This window comes from Mobula birostris, chromosome 1 (assembly GCF_030028105.1).
Source record: "Mobula birostris isolate sMobBir1 chromosome 1, sMobBir1.hap1, whole genome shotgun sequence".
In the NCBI taxonomy this organism is placed as follows: domain Eukaryota; kingdom Metazoa; phylum Chordata; class Chondrichthyes; order Myliobatiformes; family Myliobatidae; genus Mobula; species Mobula birostris.
Window position 1 is genome coordinate 166,697,461 of NC_092370.1, and position 18,715 is coordinate 166,716,175.

Sequence of the window (18,715 nt, forward strand, 5' to 3'; positions counted from 1 at the left end):
GCCCGATGTTGAAGCATGTGAGAGAAGAGAAGTGAGTGCAGTTACTATTACAAGGGAGAAGGTGCTCAAAGAGCTGAAAGACCTAAGGGTACATAAGTTACACAGGCCAGATGAACTGCACCCTGGGGTCTGAAAGAGGTAGTGGTACAGATTGTGAAGGCATTAGTAATGATCTTTCAAAAGTCATTGGTCTGGCATGGTGCCAGAGGACTGGAAAATTGCAAATGTCACTCCACTCTTTAAGAAAGGAGGAAGGCAGCAGAAAGGAAATTATAGACTAGTTAGCCTGACCTCAGTGGTTGGAATTAATTGTTAAGCATAAAATTATGGTGTACTTGGTGACACAGGACAAGATAGGACAGAGTCAGCATGGTTTCGTTAAGGAAAAATCTTACCTGATTAACCTGTTGGAATTCTTTGAGGAGACTACAAGTAGGATAGATAAAGGCGATGTAATGGATGTTGTATATTTGGAAGCTCAGAAGGCCTTTGACAAGGTGCCACACGAGAGGCTGCTTACCAAGTTAAGACCCCATGGTATTACAGGAAAGTTACTGGCATGGTTAGGGCATTGGCTGATTGGTAGGAGCCAGCAAGTGGAAATAAAAGGATCCTCTTCTGGTTAGCTGCCAATAACTAGTGGTTTTCCGCAGTGGTCGGTGATGGACCATTTCTTTTTATGCTGTATATCAATGATTTAGATAATGGAATAGACAGCTTTTTTTCCAAGATTGGAGATGATATGGAGATTGGTGGAGGGCAGGTAGTGTTGAGGACCCCAAAGAACCAATCAACCAGATGCAAAGTGAATCCAGGTCTCTCATCTCATTTTGCCATGGAGTGCCAGTTTTGTTTATTTCTGTGCAGGAGTGTTTAACACTCAACAGAAGCACAAACAATTACTTTGGATGCTGTTGCTGACCATTAAAAAATGAAGTTCAAGCTAAGTATTTGTTTATTTTTATCTTTCTTTATTTTTAAATTAAACTTACACCAGGTTAATGTATTTGGACTAATTCCATCATTTTATTATTTTAAGTAACTGAATTATTTTAATCAAGGGACTGAGCTAAAGATGGCACCAGAGAGCGACTTCTCCCAGCCCATCAACAAAACAGTTATATTCTTCTTCTTCTAATGTCGCTATTTTCCTTTTCAGGGTGGCTAGGTTCCTGCCAGGTTCTTTGATCTACAAAGGCACTCCAACTGCAATTCTGAACACGTCCAGGTTCAGTCTGAGTTGGGCACCTTTGAGGCGTGGCCTTGCACGGCCCTGTGGACTCAAATTCTCACAGATGTCAAGATCTGAAGCGTAGCGGGAGCCAGAACATGGAAGATATATATATATATATATATATATATATCTATCTCTCTCATTTGGTGCTGATTCTTAAGTCAGGGAACTCGCAATAAAAGCAACACTTCAGTCTGACTAACATCAAAATAGTGACTGCTTGTCTCCCTTTTCATTGCGGAAGGAGCAATATCTGTCTCTCCCTTTTTAGTGAGAGAAGGTGCTGTGAGATGTCAAAATGATGGAGTGAAGTTATTTTCTGATGTACTGCAGACCATGTTCTCCCTTTGGTGGCTTTACTGTTGCTTGGTGGGTGGTGGGAATACTGATGCATTCTGCTAGAATAAATAGGGGGAGGGTTGATGCACCAAAGACTTTGGTGTGTGCTCTACCTTTTCCACGTTGCCCTATATCATCTCCTCCATTGAAGATAAATCACAATTTACATGAGTTTTCTTTTAGTTTGCTTCCCAAGGATTTCATGCAAATTTTGCCTGAATATTCATCAATATGTATGATTGAATACTTCTCAGGATGTGTAAACTTTTCACGATATGGGTGTGAGTTTTGCAACAGCATTATGTGTTGATAGTACGAGTAAAGTCTGTGGGAGAACCCTGATTGATAGATATTGTTGATAGGCGAGCCTGTGGATCCAGTGAATTTGTAACTACTGGTGGCATTTGAATGTGACATTGCTCAGTTTCTTTCTACACTTCAACCTGGAAGTGACATTGCTGTTTCACTGTTCCTTATTCCATTCCTTTCTGAGCATGTTCTTGAAGATCCGATGTTTAGATGCAGGGCATCTCTCTTCTGTTCTATTTCTTTCACAGACAACTTTGGTAGATTACGAAAGACCAACGTACACATTCGCTTACAGTTAGCTAGCAATCATTCAAAAAGCTATTCTATTCAAACATCACCATAGGGGCACAGTTTAAGAGGACTTATGTCTAAAATAAAGGTTTGAATCTGAGGGGATAGATCTACTTGTTAGAAGGATCAGAACATAGATGAGGATATATTTTTCACCCAGGGATGATGGAGATGTGGAAATGATAGCCAGGACGGATGTTAAGGCTGAAATGTTCATCACATTCAAATAGTGGAGATGCACTCCTATAATTATAACTTGTTAGGTTATACACTTAATGCTATAAAGTGGGAGTAGTCTGGGCAGGTCTTTTTTCCCCTGGGCTGAATAGGTTCCCCCTATACATTTCCTTTAATTCTTCCTCCTTTTCCAGCAACAGTGCACTTCCCCTGTAAAAGACTTGGGCCACCATTGAATAGCTGGTAATCAGCTGTGATTTTGAGCCCCTTGCTGACACAATAGTCAATAAGCACTGCATGCTTTTTTTGGATGTGATAATCATGTAAATAGTCCAAATTCATCATTCTGCAAGCAAAGCGAAGAAGGTTTGCAGGTATATCATCCACCACTATTTGCTTACCAGCTTCTGTTTTGTTCCAACCTAACCTTTCTAAGTTCAGGTCTGCTGATTTCGATTTCGATTATTAAAGTGAGTTTGGATGATCCTAGATTGCCTTACTCAGATAAAATAGAACAATAGCACATTAATGCAGTAGCTAGTAACCTTCTGAGTGTATGACTTCAGAGAAGAAACCTTTTACTGTGTAGTGGAATGGTTTATGACTGCCTTGGGAGTACTTGATGCTGATAATGGATTCCCAAATGGGATATCTTTTGATAAGCCTCTGACATCCCTCACTTTGATGCGCATAAAATTCACTAAAAAATAAAAACTCTTTAAAGCAATTGGAATATACAGTCATAGGCTGTGGGTTCGACTAGCAATCAAATCAAAAGTAACATTTATTCAAAATGTTTGAAATCTAATAAATGGAATCCACTCGGTATTTAGTAAGTTTTTGCTCATTCACAAACACTGACTGGAAGAAGATGGTGCCAGTAAACAACCTGACCAAGGATGCCATCCTCCAGGTGGTTCCCAAAACTACTTCTTTCACTTCTTTTTCTTTCAAAAGTGGTTCTGCTACCGTTGGAACCTATGATCTACATCTTGATTGAGCGATCTAGTGCTTTGCTGTCTCCAAGGGTGTTCAGTGAGGTTTTGAGCAAAGCGTCTTCGAGGCTAAGAAGCCAGGAAACAGGCAAGAACACATGATCGACTCCATCTCCCGCCGATTAAAACCTTGAGGAAGGTTGAAATCACCAGGGTGAGAGTGAAAGCAAGTGAGAGTCCAGCGCCGTCTAGCAACCTCTCATTTGCTGCTGTTGGAAGAAAGTGTCTGTGTGTGACGTTCTCTCTCTTGATGCTGCTCGAGGATTGTGCTGGAGTCCTGGGTCTTGGGTAAGGTTTAATCGATGTGGTTTGTTGATTGGACTCAGTAGTACACGTTACGTTGTGCTTCTGGTCGCTTCCTTTTTTTGTTGGTATTTTGGGGAATTTTGATTGGGGCAGCCTGCAGATAATGAACAACACAGCACTAGATTGAACTGAACTGAATATTCCGAGACTCTTTCAAGTTTGCGTTTTATATTCTGTATTTTTCTCTCCATTTTTGCTTTTGCCCTTTGAGTGTGTGAGGGGATTTGATGCTTTGAATGGGTTCCAGGGTTTTCTTTGTTTCGCAGCTGTTTGTGAGAGGACAAATCTCAGGGTCATGTACTACATACGTACTTTGATAATAAATGTTCTTTGAGTCTACGTTCACTTTTTTGACCCATGCTCCAGTCAGACCCAACATACGCAAACTCTCAAGACAGCTTCTGATCACCTGATTCCAGGTCTTTATTTCATGTGTGCCAATTTAGTTCAAACCTCCCTATTCTCCTCTATTGGTTCCTGTAAAACAAAACTACTGTATCCAACCCTGCTCCTCAAGCCATTCTTTCTTCCACTCCAATCTCAGAAATGTTGTTGCTTTATATAGTATTTACTTACCACATTCAAGTGGAGTGTCACAGAAAATCCATGGGCCCCATTCTGCTAGTTATTATCCCCAAACCTATTCCTTCACACACACTAGTTAACACCCATCTGTTTATCCCTGCCGCTCACCTACACCAGGGACAGTTGACAGTAACCAAATTAATCTGGCCCCCACCGTAACTTTGGGGTGAAGGAAACGAGCAGCCAGAGTAAACTCATGAGGTCAAAGAAAGACAGTGCCAGCTTCACAGAAACAACTCCAGAGGTCAGTCGCCTAGGTTAAATTCTGACCTATGACCTATAGGTTTCCTCTGGATACTCCACTCTTTCATATTCCAAACGTATGCATGTCAGTGGGTTAATTGATCACTGTAAATGTACCCTCATGTATAGGTGAGAAATATATTTGTCGGGGTGGTGGGGGGGTAGTGAAACTGATGGGAAAGTGGGGAGAAGATACTGTAAATACAGGATTACTGCAGAATAATGGTACTTGGTGATTGGTACAAACTTATTGGGAATGTGCTCATCCGAGTATGTTTGAATGTGAAGTTCTGGGTGCCCTGTAGATCTCTGCAGTTTTCTCTTGGCTGTGTTTCTATGGTGGTGGAGGTGGGAGCGGCTGTTACTGTGCATTACCATGCATTCATGCAGTGCTGGTTTCAGTGACTTGTTAATCCCAGCTCTCCAACACTGAGAGATCCACAGAAAGGCCTCGAGAATAATCTAGCAATATTCAAACAGTTTTAAAACACAGCTATCCACAGACCACATTCAATTTTCTAAGCGGCAAAAAAATCTTCTCAAGATCTTCAGGCTATAAATTCCTTCCTGCTACCTCAACTCTGCATCTCTAAAGTGAGCCAACGGGATCGAGAAAGTAGCCAAGATCATGATGCAGGAATCAGAACTTTGACCAGGCTCAGGAAGGGAATTTTCAAGACTGGCAGAAGTCTCCCCTGCTGAGATGAAAGCCACATAAGGACTAACTCTGTGAGTATGGAGACACAAGAGACTGAAAATTCAAATTCGATTACTTCCCTCAAGATTGATCAACGAACACATCCACCCATTAACCCAACCCACCACTCTCACGAGCACTACTACTTTATCATGTCCTGCCACAGACACCTTATATACAGATACTCCTTTACCTAGTCACTCTATGTACATACGATCAGTCTATGTACTATATATAAGTAAAACATATGTATTTATTGTGTTTTTGTGTTATTTATGTTTTCTATGCTGCATCAAATCTGGAGTAACAATCATTTTGTTCTCCTTTACACTTGTGTACTGATGACTGACAATAAACAATCTTTAATCTTGAAATGCTGGAATCCAAAGCAACAAACAAAATACTGCAGGAATTCAATGGGTCAGACAACATCTGTGGGGGGAAATGGACATCCGCATTTCAGGTTGAGACCCTTCTTCTGGTCTATCTGCACTACAGCTTTAAATATCAATATCTGAATGGGAAGCTTCATTATTACCGCATAGAAAAATTGATGTATTGGCAATGAAAGACAGGACACCAATACTATAATTTTATTTCAGTGGACTCCTGTAAATGATCACAGTTAGTTACAGAAAAATAATTACAGAACTTTTCACTACGATTATGAAAATACTTTGGTGACTAATGAATTTTAATATCAGTCTCATTAATGATTTCTAGTGCCAGTTTACTGTAAGGAGACACTCATTTTTTTTAAAAAATTGCTCAGTATGACAGTAAATATTTGAATTGACAGAATAATAACAATACTAAGGCTGACAAGGTTACAAGTGTAATTGCAAATGGTAGGGAACTGGCCATGGGAATAATCGTGAAACAGTAAGTACTTACCATTAATACTAAAGCAAGTTAACTTCTGGTATATTCATATAGGTAGTCATGAATCTAGTAGCTTCTGCCAGTTACGGTTGCATGTGAATTTTATATAATATTGTATCAAATGACAAACAATTAATATATTTTGGTTTTCCTAAAAGCTTCCAAAGTAAAATACATAGTGTGGTTATTGCTTGACATTCACTTTTATTTTAAGGACTATTATGGTTCTCTAGGATATACAAGAGCTCCACTACAATATACAGAACTCCTCATAGTTCCAACTTTCTTGGCATCCTTTCATTTCTATCAGCTTTGTGGTGTGTCAAATCTCCGATTCCTAATTATCAAGGCTTGGTTCATTTTAGTTAATTTGGCAATGATAAACTGTCCAAAGTATTGTTTCTTTCTTGCTAACTATCTGAAGCACTGCAATATAGGATGCAGTGCCATATTAGGTTTGAATCATATGTGTAAATTTCCAACTAATTAGAATTCCTTATTACTTTTTAAGTTACTTCTACTTTACTTATTCATTTTCCATGTTTAAATTAAATAAGTAAATCTGTATGGTTCAATACATTTCTAGCTTTCCTGACACTGAATAAGGTGAAAACTTATATGGGGACAATGACCAGCCAATTTTCCTTTAGATATTGCCTTGAGATGTAAGAATTAACCTGTACCAAAATCCATCATTTGGAAATCATAAAAATCTTACCTATTTTGAGTTTTAAAATGAAGGACTATAATTTAATATGGCGTTCAGAAAATCATGCTGTATAATTTGGAGGGTTGCTCTGGGGGTGATCAAGTTGTGTTGCCACTTTTGGAGAGCTATGGACTTGCACCCCACAATCCCTCTGCATATCTTTGCTGCTAAGTGCCTAGCCATTAACCGTATGCTTTACTCTTACATTTGACCTCCCAAAATTGAACATCTCACACTTGCCTGAATTAAACTCCATCTGCCCTTTCTCTGCTGATATTTACAGTTGATCAATATCCTGCTATATCATTTGACAATCTTCCTCGATATCCACAACTCCGCCAATTCTTGTATCCTCTCAAGGTTCAAGGTATATTTATTATCAAAGTATGTTTGCAGTATTCAACTGTGAGATTTGTCTTCTCCAGACAACCAATTTACATCTACATTTTCATCCAAATCATTTATCTACAAACACAAACAACAGAGGTCCCAGCACTGATCCCTGTGAAACACCACTGGTCATATACCTCTAGAAAGAATAACAACCTTCCACCTGATATTCCACACAAAGCCAATTTAGTAGGGAATCTACCAAATCCCTGTGGATTACATATGCCTTAATATTCTGGATCAGTCTACTATAAGGGACCATGACAACTGTTTTATGAAAGACTCTTCATACAACATCTACTTCCCTATCCCCAATCATCCTTGCCACCCCTCAAAAATCTCAAGTTTGTAAGACATGACCTTCTCCTCAGAGAATCATGCTGACTCTCCCTGGTAAATCAATGTTTTCTCCAGATGTGAGTAGATCCTAGCCATTAAAATCTTTTCCAATAAATTCACTACAACTGATGTAAGGCCTATTATCCCCATTATCTTTCTTCAACAAAGGAACAGTGTTTGCTGTTCTCCAGTTCTTGGGACATCTCGTATGGCTAAAGTGGATACAAAGACCTCTGCAATCTCCTCTCTTGGCTTTATCAATAACCTGGGATAGATCACAATAGGTCATGGGGCAGCTCATCACTCTGTTCTTGAGACCAATAAAGGGAGAGCAATAAATTCTGCCCTACCAGTGATATACAGATCCTGAAAAATAAATAAATTTAAGAATCTCAAAGAAGATGGTACCTACAGGTTAGTGTGGATATGATGAGCTGAATGGCCTGTTTCCATATTGCATGCATCTGAATTTTGTGTCCAGTCTTTATTTTGTAATAAAAAGCTGAACTTCTTCAACACAAAAGGCATTTTCATTTAAATATCTCACAAGTCAAGAGCACTTATCATTTGCACTTCGTTCTGTTTCAGAATCTTCTGAAATAGATTTTTGAAATAATTGGGAAAAAAAAACACTCTGAGATGATAGGGTTGCTAATGGGAGTAGACATTATATGGGAGATTGTGGTAAATCAGTAAATGCTGTTAAAATGGATAATCCAGAATTCAGTGAGCGCTTTCACATATTGTGTCCTAGAGGTGAAAATGGTAATCAACTGCTGTGTTTGTTTTTTGACCTTGTGCTTTCCTCCATCAATCACTCCACTTGGTTGATTTTCATTTCATCCCTTGATAATACAACCTTGGTAGTTAGGATCTGCAGAGTTCTTAAAAGCAAAACTGGCTCTGAAATTTGTTGCATCTGAAAGATTTCTATCTTAATTATATTGACCAGTATAAGTTTAATACCGACAATATTCAATTATTCATAGCCCTACTGCAATGAATAAATTTATTTAGTCCAAAGGTGAAATACTGTCTGTAAAATAATGCTTCCAATTAGTTCATCTTTTCCTTTGGTATGCTTTAAGTGTAATAAGCCACAGATGAATATTTTGGCAGACTAAAATTAATTATTAAATGTTAATGCCCCATACATTCAAGGTTTGGAATAATCTAGGTTCCTTGTTAATTGTTGATAGTTGTGAAACATTTTGTGAGCACAGCACCAGTAAGAAGTAGAAAACAAGCTACATTTAATATTTCATTATTACATGGTAGGAGGCCCTATAGTCTGGTCAAGTCTATACTGCCTCAGCAATATACCTGGTCATTATGAATACAAAGTTCTCTTTTAAAAAATGAAATACGCTATCGCCACTGTGTTGTGTGGCACCACCATCATGTTAAATGGAATAGATTTAGAACAGATTTAATATCCTTTAGAAAATGTGAGTGATCAAGAGCAGCTCTTCCACAAACATTTGGGCCCAGTATATTCCCCACTTCTCAGAGTATGAGTTCATAGCGTAATGAAAAGGGCAAATGGCAAAGGAAGAAATGTGTAAGAGACAGAGGTAAGCAATTCCACAAGCAACAAGTTAAATTAAGACTCTACAGACCTGCCACATCCATTCCAGGACGTTAATAGACAGATAAGTAACCAGTAAATCATCCCTATCATTAACAGAGGAACTGGGTGGTCAAGTGTAAATCACAATGTTGAAAATTTTGCTAAGACCTTTAGGCCAAAATGTTGAACCTATGATGATCTCAGTCTTTTGCAGAAATTTCCACTTGCATAGGCAAATGTTCACCCAATTTGATTCACTCTGCATCATACCAAGGGCTCTGGATTTCATGGTGAATACAAGCTCCTGAACCTGCCACATGTCTGTCCAATCACAAAGGAGAGAAAATTTGCAGATGCTGGCGATCCAGGCAACACACAAATCACAAACAAGAGAAGATCTGCAGATGCTCCAAGCTGTTAAAGTGCCGTTATAGCATTGGCATAGACATAACAATAGAAAAATGCACAGGCAGACAAGTCTAGAAAAGGCAGCAACATACTAATCCAGCCACATATCACAATCGTCATTTTACTCTTAATCATCAGCAAAAGAATGGAAGGTGTCTTGGAGGGTACTATTATAAGGCATTTATTCACCAAATAGCCCATTCACTGATACTCAGCTGGAGTCTAACCATCCTTCTCCATTCTTTACCTGTAGCTTTGGTTCAACATAGGTTTAAAAAAATACACAGCTGAGTTTCCGAGGCAGCATGAATTTAACAGAAAGTTACATTCAAGAGCCTAGGCAAAACTGAAGTCAATACAGATTTAATCAGGTCAGAAAAAAACTCCATTGGCTAGAGTCAGAGTTATACAGACAAGAAACTGGCCCTTGGGCCCATTTCATCCATGCTGACCAAGATTTTGAAACAAGCTCATCCCATTTACTTGCCTTTGGCCTCTATCCCTCAAAAACAGGGGTTCCCAACCTTTTTTAAGCCAATGGATCAATACCATTAAACAAAGGATCCGTGGTTCCCAGGTTGGGAACCTGTGCAAACCTTTCAGAGTTATACTTTTCGTAAACAATATTATTACATGCACCTCCACAGCTTTTAATGGCAGCTGTTCCCACCTACCCACCACCCACTGTGTAAAAATGTTGCCCCTCATATCCCTTTGAATTCTTATCCATCTCACTTTAAACCTATGCTCTCTAGTTTTAGACTCCCCTATGCTGGGAAATAGGCCGCGACCTTATCTATGCCATTCCTACCACTTTATCTGATTCTATAAAGGTCACTTTATAAATTGTCTATTCACACTGTTCAGTCTCCTTTACTCCAGGGAAAACAGTTCCAACTGATCCAGCCTTCCGCTCCCGGTAATATCCTCATGAATCTTTGCTGCACCCTTTCCAACTTAATGACATCCTTCCTATGGATGGGTGAGCAGAAACGAGCACAATACAATAACAGAAAGCAAGGTGACTAGGCGACTGGGTGACAAATGATGTCTTCTAGTTATATTTATGTGTCTGCTCCAATTTTCTGGACAGTGGCATCTTCCAAGACTCTGATGCTGGAGTCCTGACATCAGAAATGCAATTATGTTTCAAAGGAGAGGCAGTCTGTCTCTTCCTGCGTCGCCATATACTGGTTTCACAATGGGGCACATTTTTGTGGGGAAATGCTTGTGTGGTTGTACACAGAATCTCTGGCAGTCCACTCTTAGGACACTTAAGAGGCATCAAGACAAGTACTTGAATCTCCAAGGCATTGACAACTACAGAGCTAAAGTGGGTGTGGTAAATGTTGTAACTGGGTTACCTGTCTGGACGCGCCCCTCTGCTGACTGTTCCTGTGGCTCCTCCCACAGACCCTGAATAAAGGCGATTGTGTCACTGCTCCTCCCCTCAGTCCAGGGGCAGATACTCAGCACGGTGGAGGTCACATTTTACTGCTAATAAAAGCCTTTCAGTATTTACTCTGCTTCCAGTCTTTTGGAGTTACTGATGGTGCATCAATTTTATTAGCAGTAATTTTAAAGCATGGAACATGGTCTGAGACCCGACAAGTTAGATCTCGACTCGCAAACACCTGAAGCTGGAAACGCTTTCGAACTCTGGCTGGCCTGCTTCGAATCATACCTAGAGGAGATTAAAGTGACCGAGTCCACCGCCAACCGCAGAGTTCTCCTCTCCAGGGTCAGTCCACGGGTCTACTCGATGATCAGAGACCAGTCAAGCTACGACGGCACGATGAGCACCCTCAAAGGACAATACCCGCGGCCGGTAAACACCGTCTATGTGCGGCATAGCTTAGCGACACGGCACCAGTGGCCCGGGGAGTCGAGTGCTAAGTTTGTCCGGTCACTGCAGACACTCGTGCAGGCCTGCGGCTGCCAAGAACTGATGGCAGAACAGCATGCGGAGCTCCTAGTGAGAGACACCTTCGTCACGGGGACCAGATCAGTGTCTGTGCGCCAGCAGCTGCTGGAAAAAGCTGATCTTACCTTAAGTTTGGCAATTGAGCTGGCCGACACGTTGGAGGCTGCTCTGCACGACTCTGAGGCTCTTCAGGCACGCGATCCCTCAATGGCCTCATGGACACTGCAGACCCCGGAACCCGCCAGCGAATCAACCTTGGCTGCTGCCAGTCGCGAGTCTGCGAAGTGCTACTTCTGCAGACTCGAGAAGCACCCCGGAAACACTGCCTGGCCGGAGAAGCTACCTGCTCCAGCTGCGGAAAGAAGGGCCACTTTGCCAAGGTCTGTAAGTCCAAACCACGTGCGAGACATGGGGGTCGCCATCTTCCCTGCATGCCGCTACCACGTGCGAGACATGGGGGTCACCATCTTCTCTGCACGCCGCCACCACATGCAAGACATGGTGGCGGCCATCTTGGTTGGCGCCACCTCCCACCGCCTATGACCCACGGGTGCTCACGGGGCACCCCACCGCGCCGGACCAAGACAGCTACTCAATCCTGGCCTCCATGACCCTCGACCAAAGCACTCCCCACCAGATCACAAGGTCAATGATGGACATCCTGGTTAAGGGGCGCAGGACAAGCTGCCTGTTTGACACAGGCAGCGCAGAGAGTTTTATCCACCCGGACACGGTGCAGCATTGCGGACTCACAATACAGCCGGTCAGTCAGAGGGTTGCCATGGCTTCCGGGTCGCATACAACAGACATCCGAGGGGGTTGTGTAGCGACGCTAGTGGTGCAGGGCACAGAATATTGAGACTTTACGTTACTGGTCATGCCTCAACTGTGTGCCCCTGTGCTATTGGGGCTCGACTTCCAGAGCCACCTGAAAAGTGTGACAATGGAATATGACGGCCCCCCCCCCACCAATCACTATCGTAAATCCCCAGTTTTGTAGGAATACGTCACATACCCCGCTAGTGACCACCCCCACACTCCGACCCGCATATCCCACCCAACACCATACCAACAGCTTCACTACCGACACCACTTGTGGCCTCTCCACCCTCAAGATCCCTCCCCCACCGCTGTTCGCCAACCTGACCCCCGACTGTAAACCTGTGGCAACTAAAAGCAGGAGGTACAGCGCGCGGGACAGAGCTTTCATTAAGTCGGAGGTGCAGCAGCTGCTCAGGGAGGGGGTCATTGAGGCAAGCACAAGTCCTTGGAGGGCGCAGGTGGTTGTTGTTCGGAACGGGGAGAAGAATAGGATGGTTGTGGACTATAGCCATACCATCAATAGGTTCACACAGCTCGATATGCACCCTCTACCCCACGTCGCGGATATGGTCAATCAGATAGCAAAGTACAAGGTGTACTCGACCATAGACCTAAAATCCGCTTACCATCAGCTCCCCATCCGCCGGGAGGACCGCCCTTACACTGCCTTCGAGGTGGACGGCAGGCTTTATCACTTGCTGCGCGTCCCCTTCAGTGTCATGAATGGTGTATCTGTCTTCCAGAGGGCAATGGACCGGATGGTGGACCAGTGCCAACTGAAGGCCACGTTCCCATATCTGGATAACACCACCATCTGCGGTCACGACCAGCAGGATCACAACAACAACCTCCAAAAATTTTTCCAAGCGGCCAAAGCTTTCAATCTCACCTATAACAAGGACAAGTGTGTATTTGGGACCACCCGACTTGCTATCCTTGGGTGTGTCGTGGAGAACGGAGTCATTGGCCCTGACCCTGACCGTATGCACCCCCTGTTGGAACTCCCTCTTCCCAACACCCTCAGAGCCCTCAAAAGGTGCCTGGGCTTCTTTTCATATTACGCCCAATGGGTCTCTAACTACGCAGACAAGGCCCGCCTCCTGGTCAAGTCCGCCACATTCCCCCTCTCAGCCGAGGCCCGCGCGGCCTTCAGCTGCATTAAAGAGGAATTTGCCAAGGCAGCAATGCACACAGTGGATGAGGACATTCCCTTCCAAGTAGAGAGTGATGCCTCCAACTTTGCACTGGCTGCTACCCTCAACCAGGCGGGAAGACCGGTGGCGTTCTTTTCTCGTACCCTTCTTCTCAAGGCCCTGAAATTCAGCACTCCACGGTGGAGAAAGAGGCCCAGGCCATAGTGGAAGCTATTAGGCACTGGAGGCACTATCTCGCTGGGAAAAAGTTCACCCTGCTGACTGACCAGCACTCAGTCGCATTCATGTTTAGTAACCACCAGCGAGGCAAAACCAAAAATGATAAAATTCTGAGGTGGAGAAGCGAACTCTCCACCTTCAACTATGACATCATGTACAGGCCTGGGAAACTCAACGAGCCCTCCAATGCCCTATCCCGGGGAACATGTGCCAGCGCACAGATCGACCGGCTATACGCCCCACATGTAGATCTTTGCCACCCAGGGGTCACCCGGCTTTTCCACTTCGTGAAAGCCCGGAACCTGCCTTACTCCCTTGAGGAGATCAGGACGATGACCAGGGACTGCCAAGTCTGTGCAGAGTGCAAACCGCACTTCTACCGACCTGAAAAGGCACAACTCATCAAGGCCACCCGCCCCTTCGAGCGACTGAGTGTTGACTTTAAGGCCCCCCTTTCCTCCACTGACCGCTACGTGTATTTTCTTAACGTTATCGATGAGTACTCGCGGTTCCCCTTTGCCATCCCCTGCCCCGACACCACTACCACGTCAGTTATAAAAGCCCTGCGCAAGCTCTTCACTCTGTTCGGATACCCATGCTATATCCACAGTGACAGAGGGTCCTCGTTTATGAGTGACGAGCTGCGCCAATACCTACTGGCTAGGGGAATTGCAACCAGTAGGACCACGAGCTATAATCCCCGGGGGAATGGACAGGTGGAGAAGGAGAATGCCATGGTGTGGAAGGCCACACTCTTAGCCTTCAGGTCAAAGGGACTGCCGGTCTCCCGCTGGCAGGAGGTCCTTCCCGAGGCACTCCACTCCATCCGTTCCCTGTTATGCACAGCCACCAATGCCACCCCTCATGAGCGGCCCTTTTCTTTTCCCAGAAAGTCGACCACTGGGACTACCCTACCAACTTGGCTGACATCCCCGGGGCCAATGCTGCTCCGGAAACATGCGAGGAGCAATAAGTACTCCCAGATGGTCGAGAGGGTTCACTTACTTCATGCGAACCCCCAGTATGCCTATGTGGTTTTTCCTGATGGGTGGGAGGACACGGTGTCCATCCGCGACCTGGCGCCCGCAGGAGCACCGGGCCCCTACCCTGAACACGCCGTGGTGACTATTAACCCTGTACCACCAATTATATATACCCACGAGACACCACGCACTCCAAGCCCTACACAGACACCACACAACACTCCCATACTGGGCGCGACACACACACACGAGGGATTACCGATGCCTAGCGTGCTGACACCTGAAGTCAGGCCGGAGCCAGCACAATCACTGCCGCCGGTGCAATCACCACCGGTGCTACGTAGATCACAGCGACAGACTCGACCGCCTGATAGACTTGACCTGTAAATATACTTGTTTTAAATATTGTCAGTCACTTCACCCCGCGGGACTCTTTTAAAAAAAGGAGGGGTGAATGTGGTAAACCATATATATATATGTTGTAACTGGGTTACCTGTCTGGACACGCCCCTCTGCTGACTGTTCCTGTGGCTCCTCCCACAGATTCCTGAATAAAGGTGATTGTGCCATTGCTCCTCCTCCTCAGTCCAGGGGCAGATATTCAGCATGGTGGAGGTCTCATTTTACTGCTAATAAAAACCTTTCAGCATTAACTCTACTTCCAGTCTTTTGGAGTTACTGATGATGCATCAGTGGGTAAATCAGATGAGTGAAGATATGTACAACAAGCAGAATGTTTCTATTATTAAGTGCCAGCAAGTTCAGCATTTAAATGAAAGGAACTTGCAAGCAGGGGTCACTGGCAATGCCATGACTACACCGGATTCCACATTCTGCCACCCAACCCTCTGAGACGTTTCAGCCATTCTCCAGCACCACTTAAAAAAATCTTTAACCACCTTATCAATGGCACAAGAAAATATCATTCATTAATTTTAGTGGAGAAAAGCAAAGGGATTAAATGAGTAGATTTAGAATTTACCAATTATTGATGTGTGTTAAAATATTTTCAGCTTTATACCATCTTTACAACATTTTCAGTTTACTGTCTCTGCCAGTTCACAGAACAATCCACCATTTTGACTCCACTATCATCAACAGCCCACAGTTTCTACCAGTCCTCACGACACTAGAGACAACTTCCTGTTCCCAATTAACCAACCAACCCACATGTTCTTGGGATGTGGAAGGAATTCAGTGCTATCTGAAGGAAACCCATGCAGTCACGGGGAGAACATACACACTCCACACAGTCAGATGATGTGGTAGAGACTTAAGAATGTAAGAAATAGGAGCAGGAGTAGGCCATCTGGCCCTTCAAGCCTGTTCCGCCATTCAATACGATCATGGCTGAACTGGCCATGGACTCATCTCCACCCACCTACCTTTTCCCCGTAACTCTTAATTCCCCTACTATGCAAAAATTTATCCAACCTTGTCTTAAGTATATTTACTGAGGTTGCCTCCACTGCTTCACTGGGCAGAGAATTCCACAGATTCACCACCCTCGGGGAAAAGCAGTTCCTCCTCTTCTCCATCCCAAATCTACTCCCCCAAATCTTGAGGCTATGTCCTCTAGTTCTAGTCTCACCTACCAGTGGAAACAACTTTCCTGCCTCTATCTTATCTATTCCTTTCATAATGTTATATGTTTCTATAAGATCTCCTCTTATTCTTCTGAAATCCAGCGAGTACAGTCCCAGGTGACTCAATCTCTCATGCTACAATTACAATTGTAAGGGGGTTTGTCTTTTACTGCGTAGGCTAATTAAAATGGCTTCTTTGTTATGTTATAATCGGGAATGCTTCTTTGTTATGTTAAATGCTGAGAAAGTCTCCAGCTGGACATTTGCGTGGGTTAATACAGACAACAGGGTGCTATTAGTCAATTGGGATAGTTGTTGTGATTTTGGTGTATCTGGGAGATTTGTATGCGCGGGGTTTTGGGGCAGAAGGCGGGAGAGGGAGACGGAGAATGGACCAGGTGCTGTGAGTCCGCTAACAGGGTCAGACCCCGAATGGGGCATTCGGCAAGGAGGGGAGACGGAGACGGACTCGTGTGGAGCGTCTGGTCGACCACCATTGTTGGTCCCAAGCGGCCGGACGAGGTGGTCCGAGGGGTCGCAGGGTGAAGAAGAAGGGTCCCGAGCTCCAACTGTGTGCATGAAGAGATTGAACTTTGATAAGCGTGGGGCCTTTTATTTTCCTTTTATATTTTATTCTCTATTAATTATATAGTTCCAGTAATATCTATAAACTGTAAATCATTTAATCATATCTGGTGTATTGTCTGTTATTTGGGTGAGGTGGGGTACATCACACAGCATCCACACAAACTAATTACCCGGTTTGGCAGGGCCGAGGGCTGTTTCCCGAGACGACAGTGAGCCGAGCGACCCTGAGGGTGGCCAGGGGGCTACACAATTACAAATCCAGATACAATTACAACATTTAAAAGTCACTTGGACAAATACATCGACAGAAAGGTGTGCAGGCCTAATGCAGGCTGATAAGATTAGTGTAGAGAGACATCACGGTTGGCAAGGAAGAGCTGGGTGAGAGGACCCATCTCTGATCGTACGAACCTTTGATTCTAATGCAACAGAGGTCAGCATTGAATCGTGGTTGCTGGAGCTGTGGTGCAGCAGTTCTATTAGCTACTTCATTGCACTACTCTTTAGTTTCATTATCATTTTAAAATTATATTTTTTCTGCTATTATCTTTGCAACGGTTTTGAATATTTTGGAATGGCAGGAATATTAAGAAACACAATGTTTGAACAGCCTTTACCAAGCCAATCATTAGTATTTTTCAGTGTCGTAGACTGTGGGCTATGTGTGATGGGATTTCTAAGCAGAATGATCTACGACCATCTAGGCCCCAATGCTGAGGATGGAACCAGCATTTTTCATCGGACTTATTTGAGAAATTCACCCAATACAGTTGCAAACTTTGCCTGTAGGCTTAGCAGAGGCAGTTCACTGCAAATCCTGTGCCAACGGGTGCAGTTTTGAGCTGAAATCGCAGAGCTGGTAAAATATCTGATATGTATCATCTCAGATAATGTTGCAAAACTACCTTGGTGAATGAAAAGCAAAAAACTGGTTAGGGAAAGGTTGGATAAAGGGAGAGAGTCCATTTGAAACAATGTTTAGATTCTCAGTGAATAAAATAATATTACTATGAAATAATTTGCTTTCTAAACCCCCCCTTCATTCGTTGTCAGAAGGAACATTGTTATACGATTCATTATGTAATTAATCATAAATTTAGACATAAATATCTGGAAAATTCCCTTTGTGGAGTAATGCCAAACAAGCAGTGTACAAGGGCTTACATCTTCCAGCCCTCATTGCTGGGGGAAAGCTCCATTCAATGCAAGTTTGCACTTCCATTGTATCCCGGATAATGGACTACCTGACTGGCAGACCACAGTTTGTGTGGCTTCAGACCTGTGTGTCAGACATGGCTGTAGGCAGCTCTGGGGTCCCACAGGAGACTGTGTTAGCTCCCTTCCTGTTTACTTTGTATACTTCAGACTTTAGCTACAACACTGAATTATGCCATCTGAAGAAATTCTCTGATGACTCAACAATAGGTGTATAAAGGGAGGATGGGAGGATGAATACAGGGACCTGGTGGAGGACTTGGTCAAATGAAGGAAGTTGAATCATCTGCATCTCAACATCAGTAAGACAAAGGAGATGGTGATGGACTTTAGGAAGACTAAGCCTGCACTGCTCCCTGTTACTACTGATGGTGAGGTCATGGATGTGGTGAGGACCTACAAGTAACTGGGATGTACCTGGATGACAGACTCGAGTGAAGCAGCAACACAGAAGCTGTGTACAAGAAGGGCCAGAGTCACCCCTACTTCCTGAGGAGACTGAGGTCCTTTGGAGTGTGCAGGCCTCTCCTTCACATGTTTTACCAGTCTGTTGTCGCCAGTACAATCTTCTATGCAGTGGTGTGCTGGGGCAATGGCATCATCACCAGTGATGCCAACAGGCTCAGTAGACTGATTAGAAAGGCTGGCTCTGTTATAGGAGTCAAACTGGACACACTGGAGGCTCTGGTAGAACGAAACACCCTCTGGAAAATCCTGGCAATTCTGGACAGTGTTTCTCACCTTCTGCCA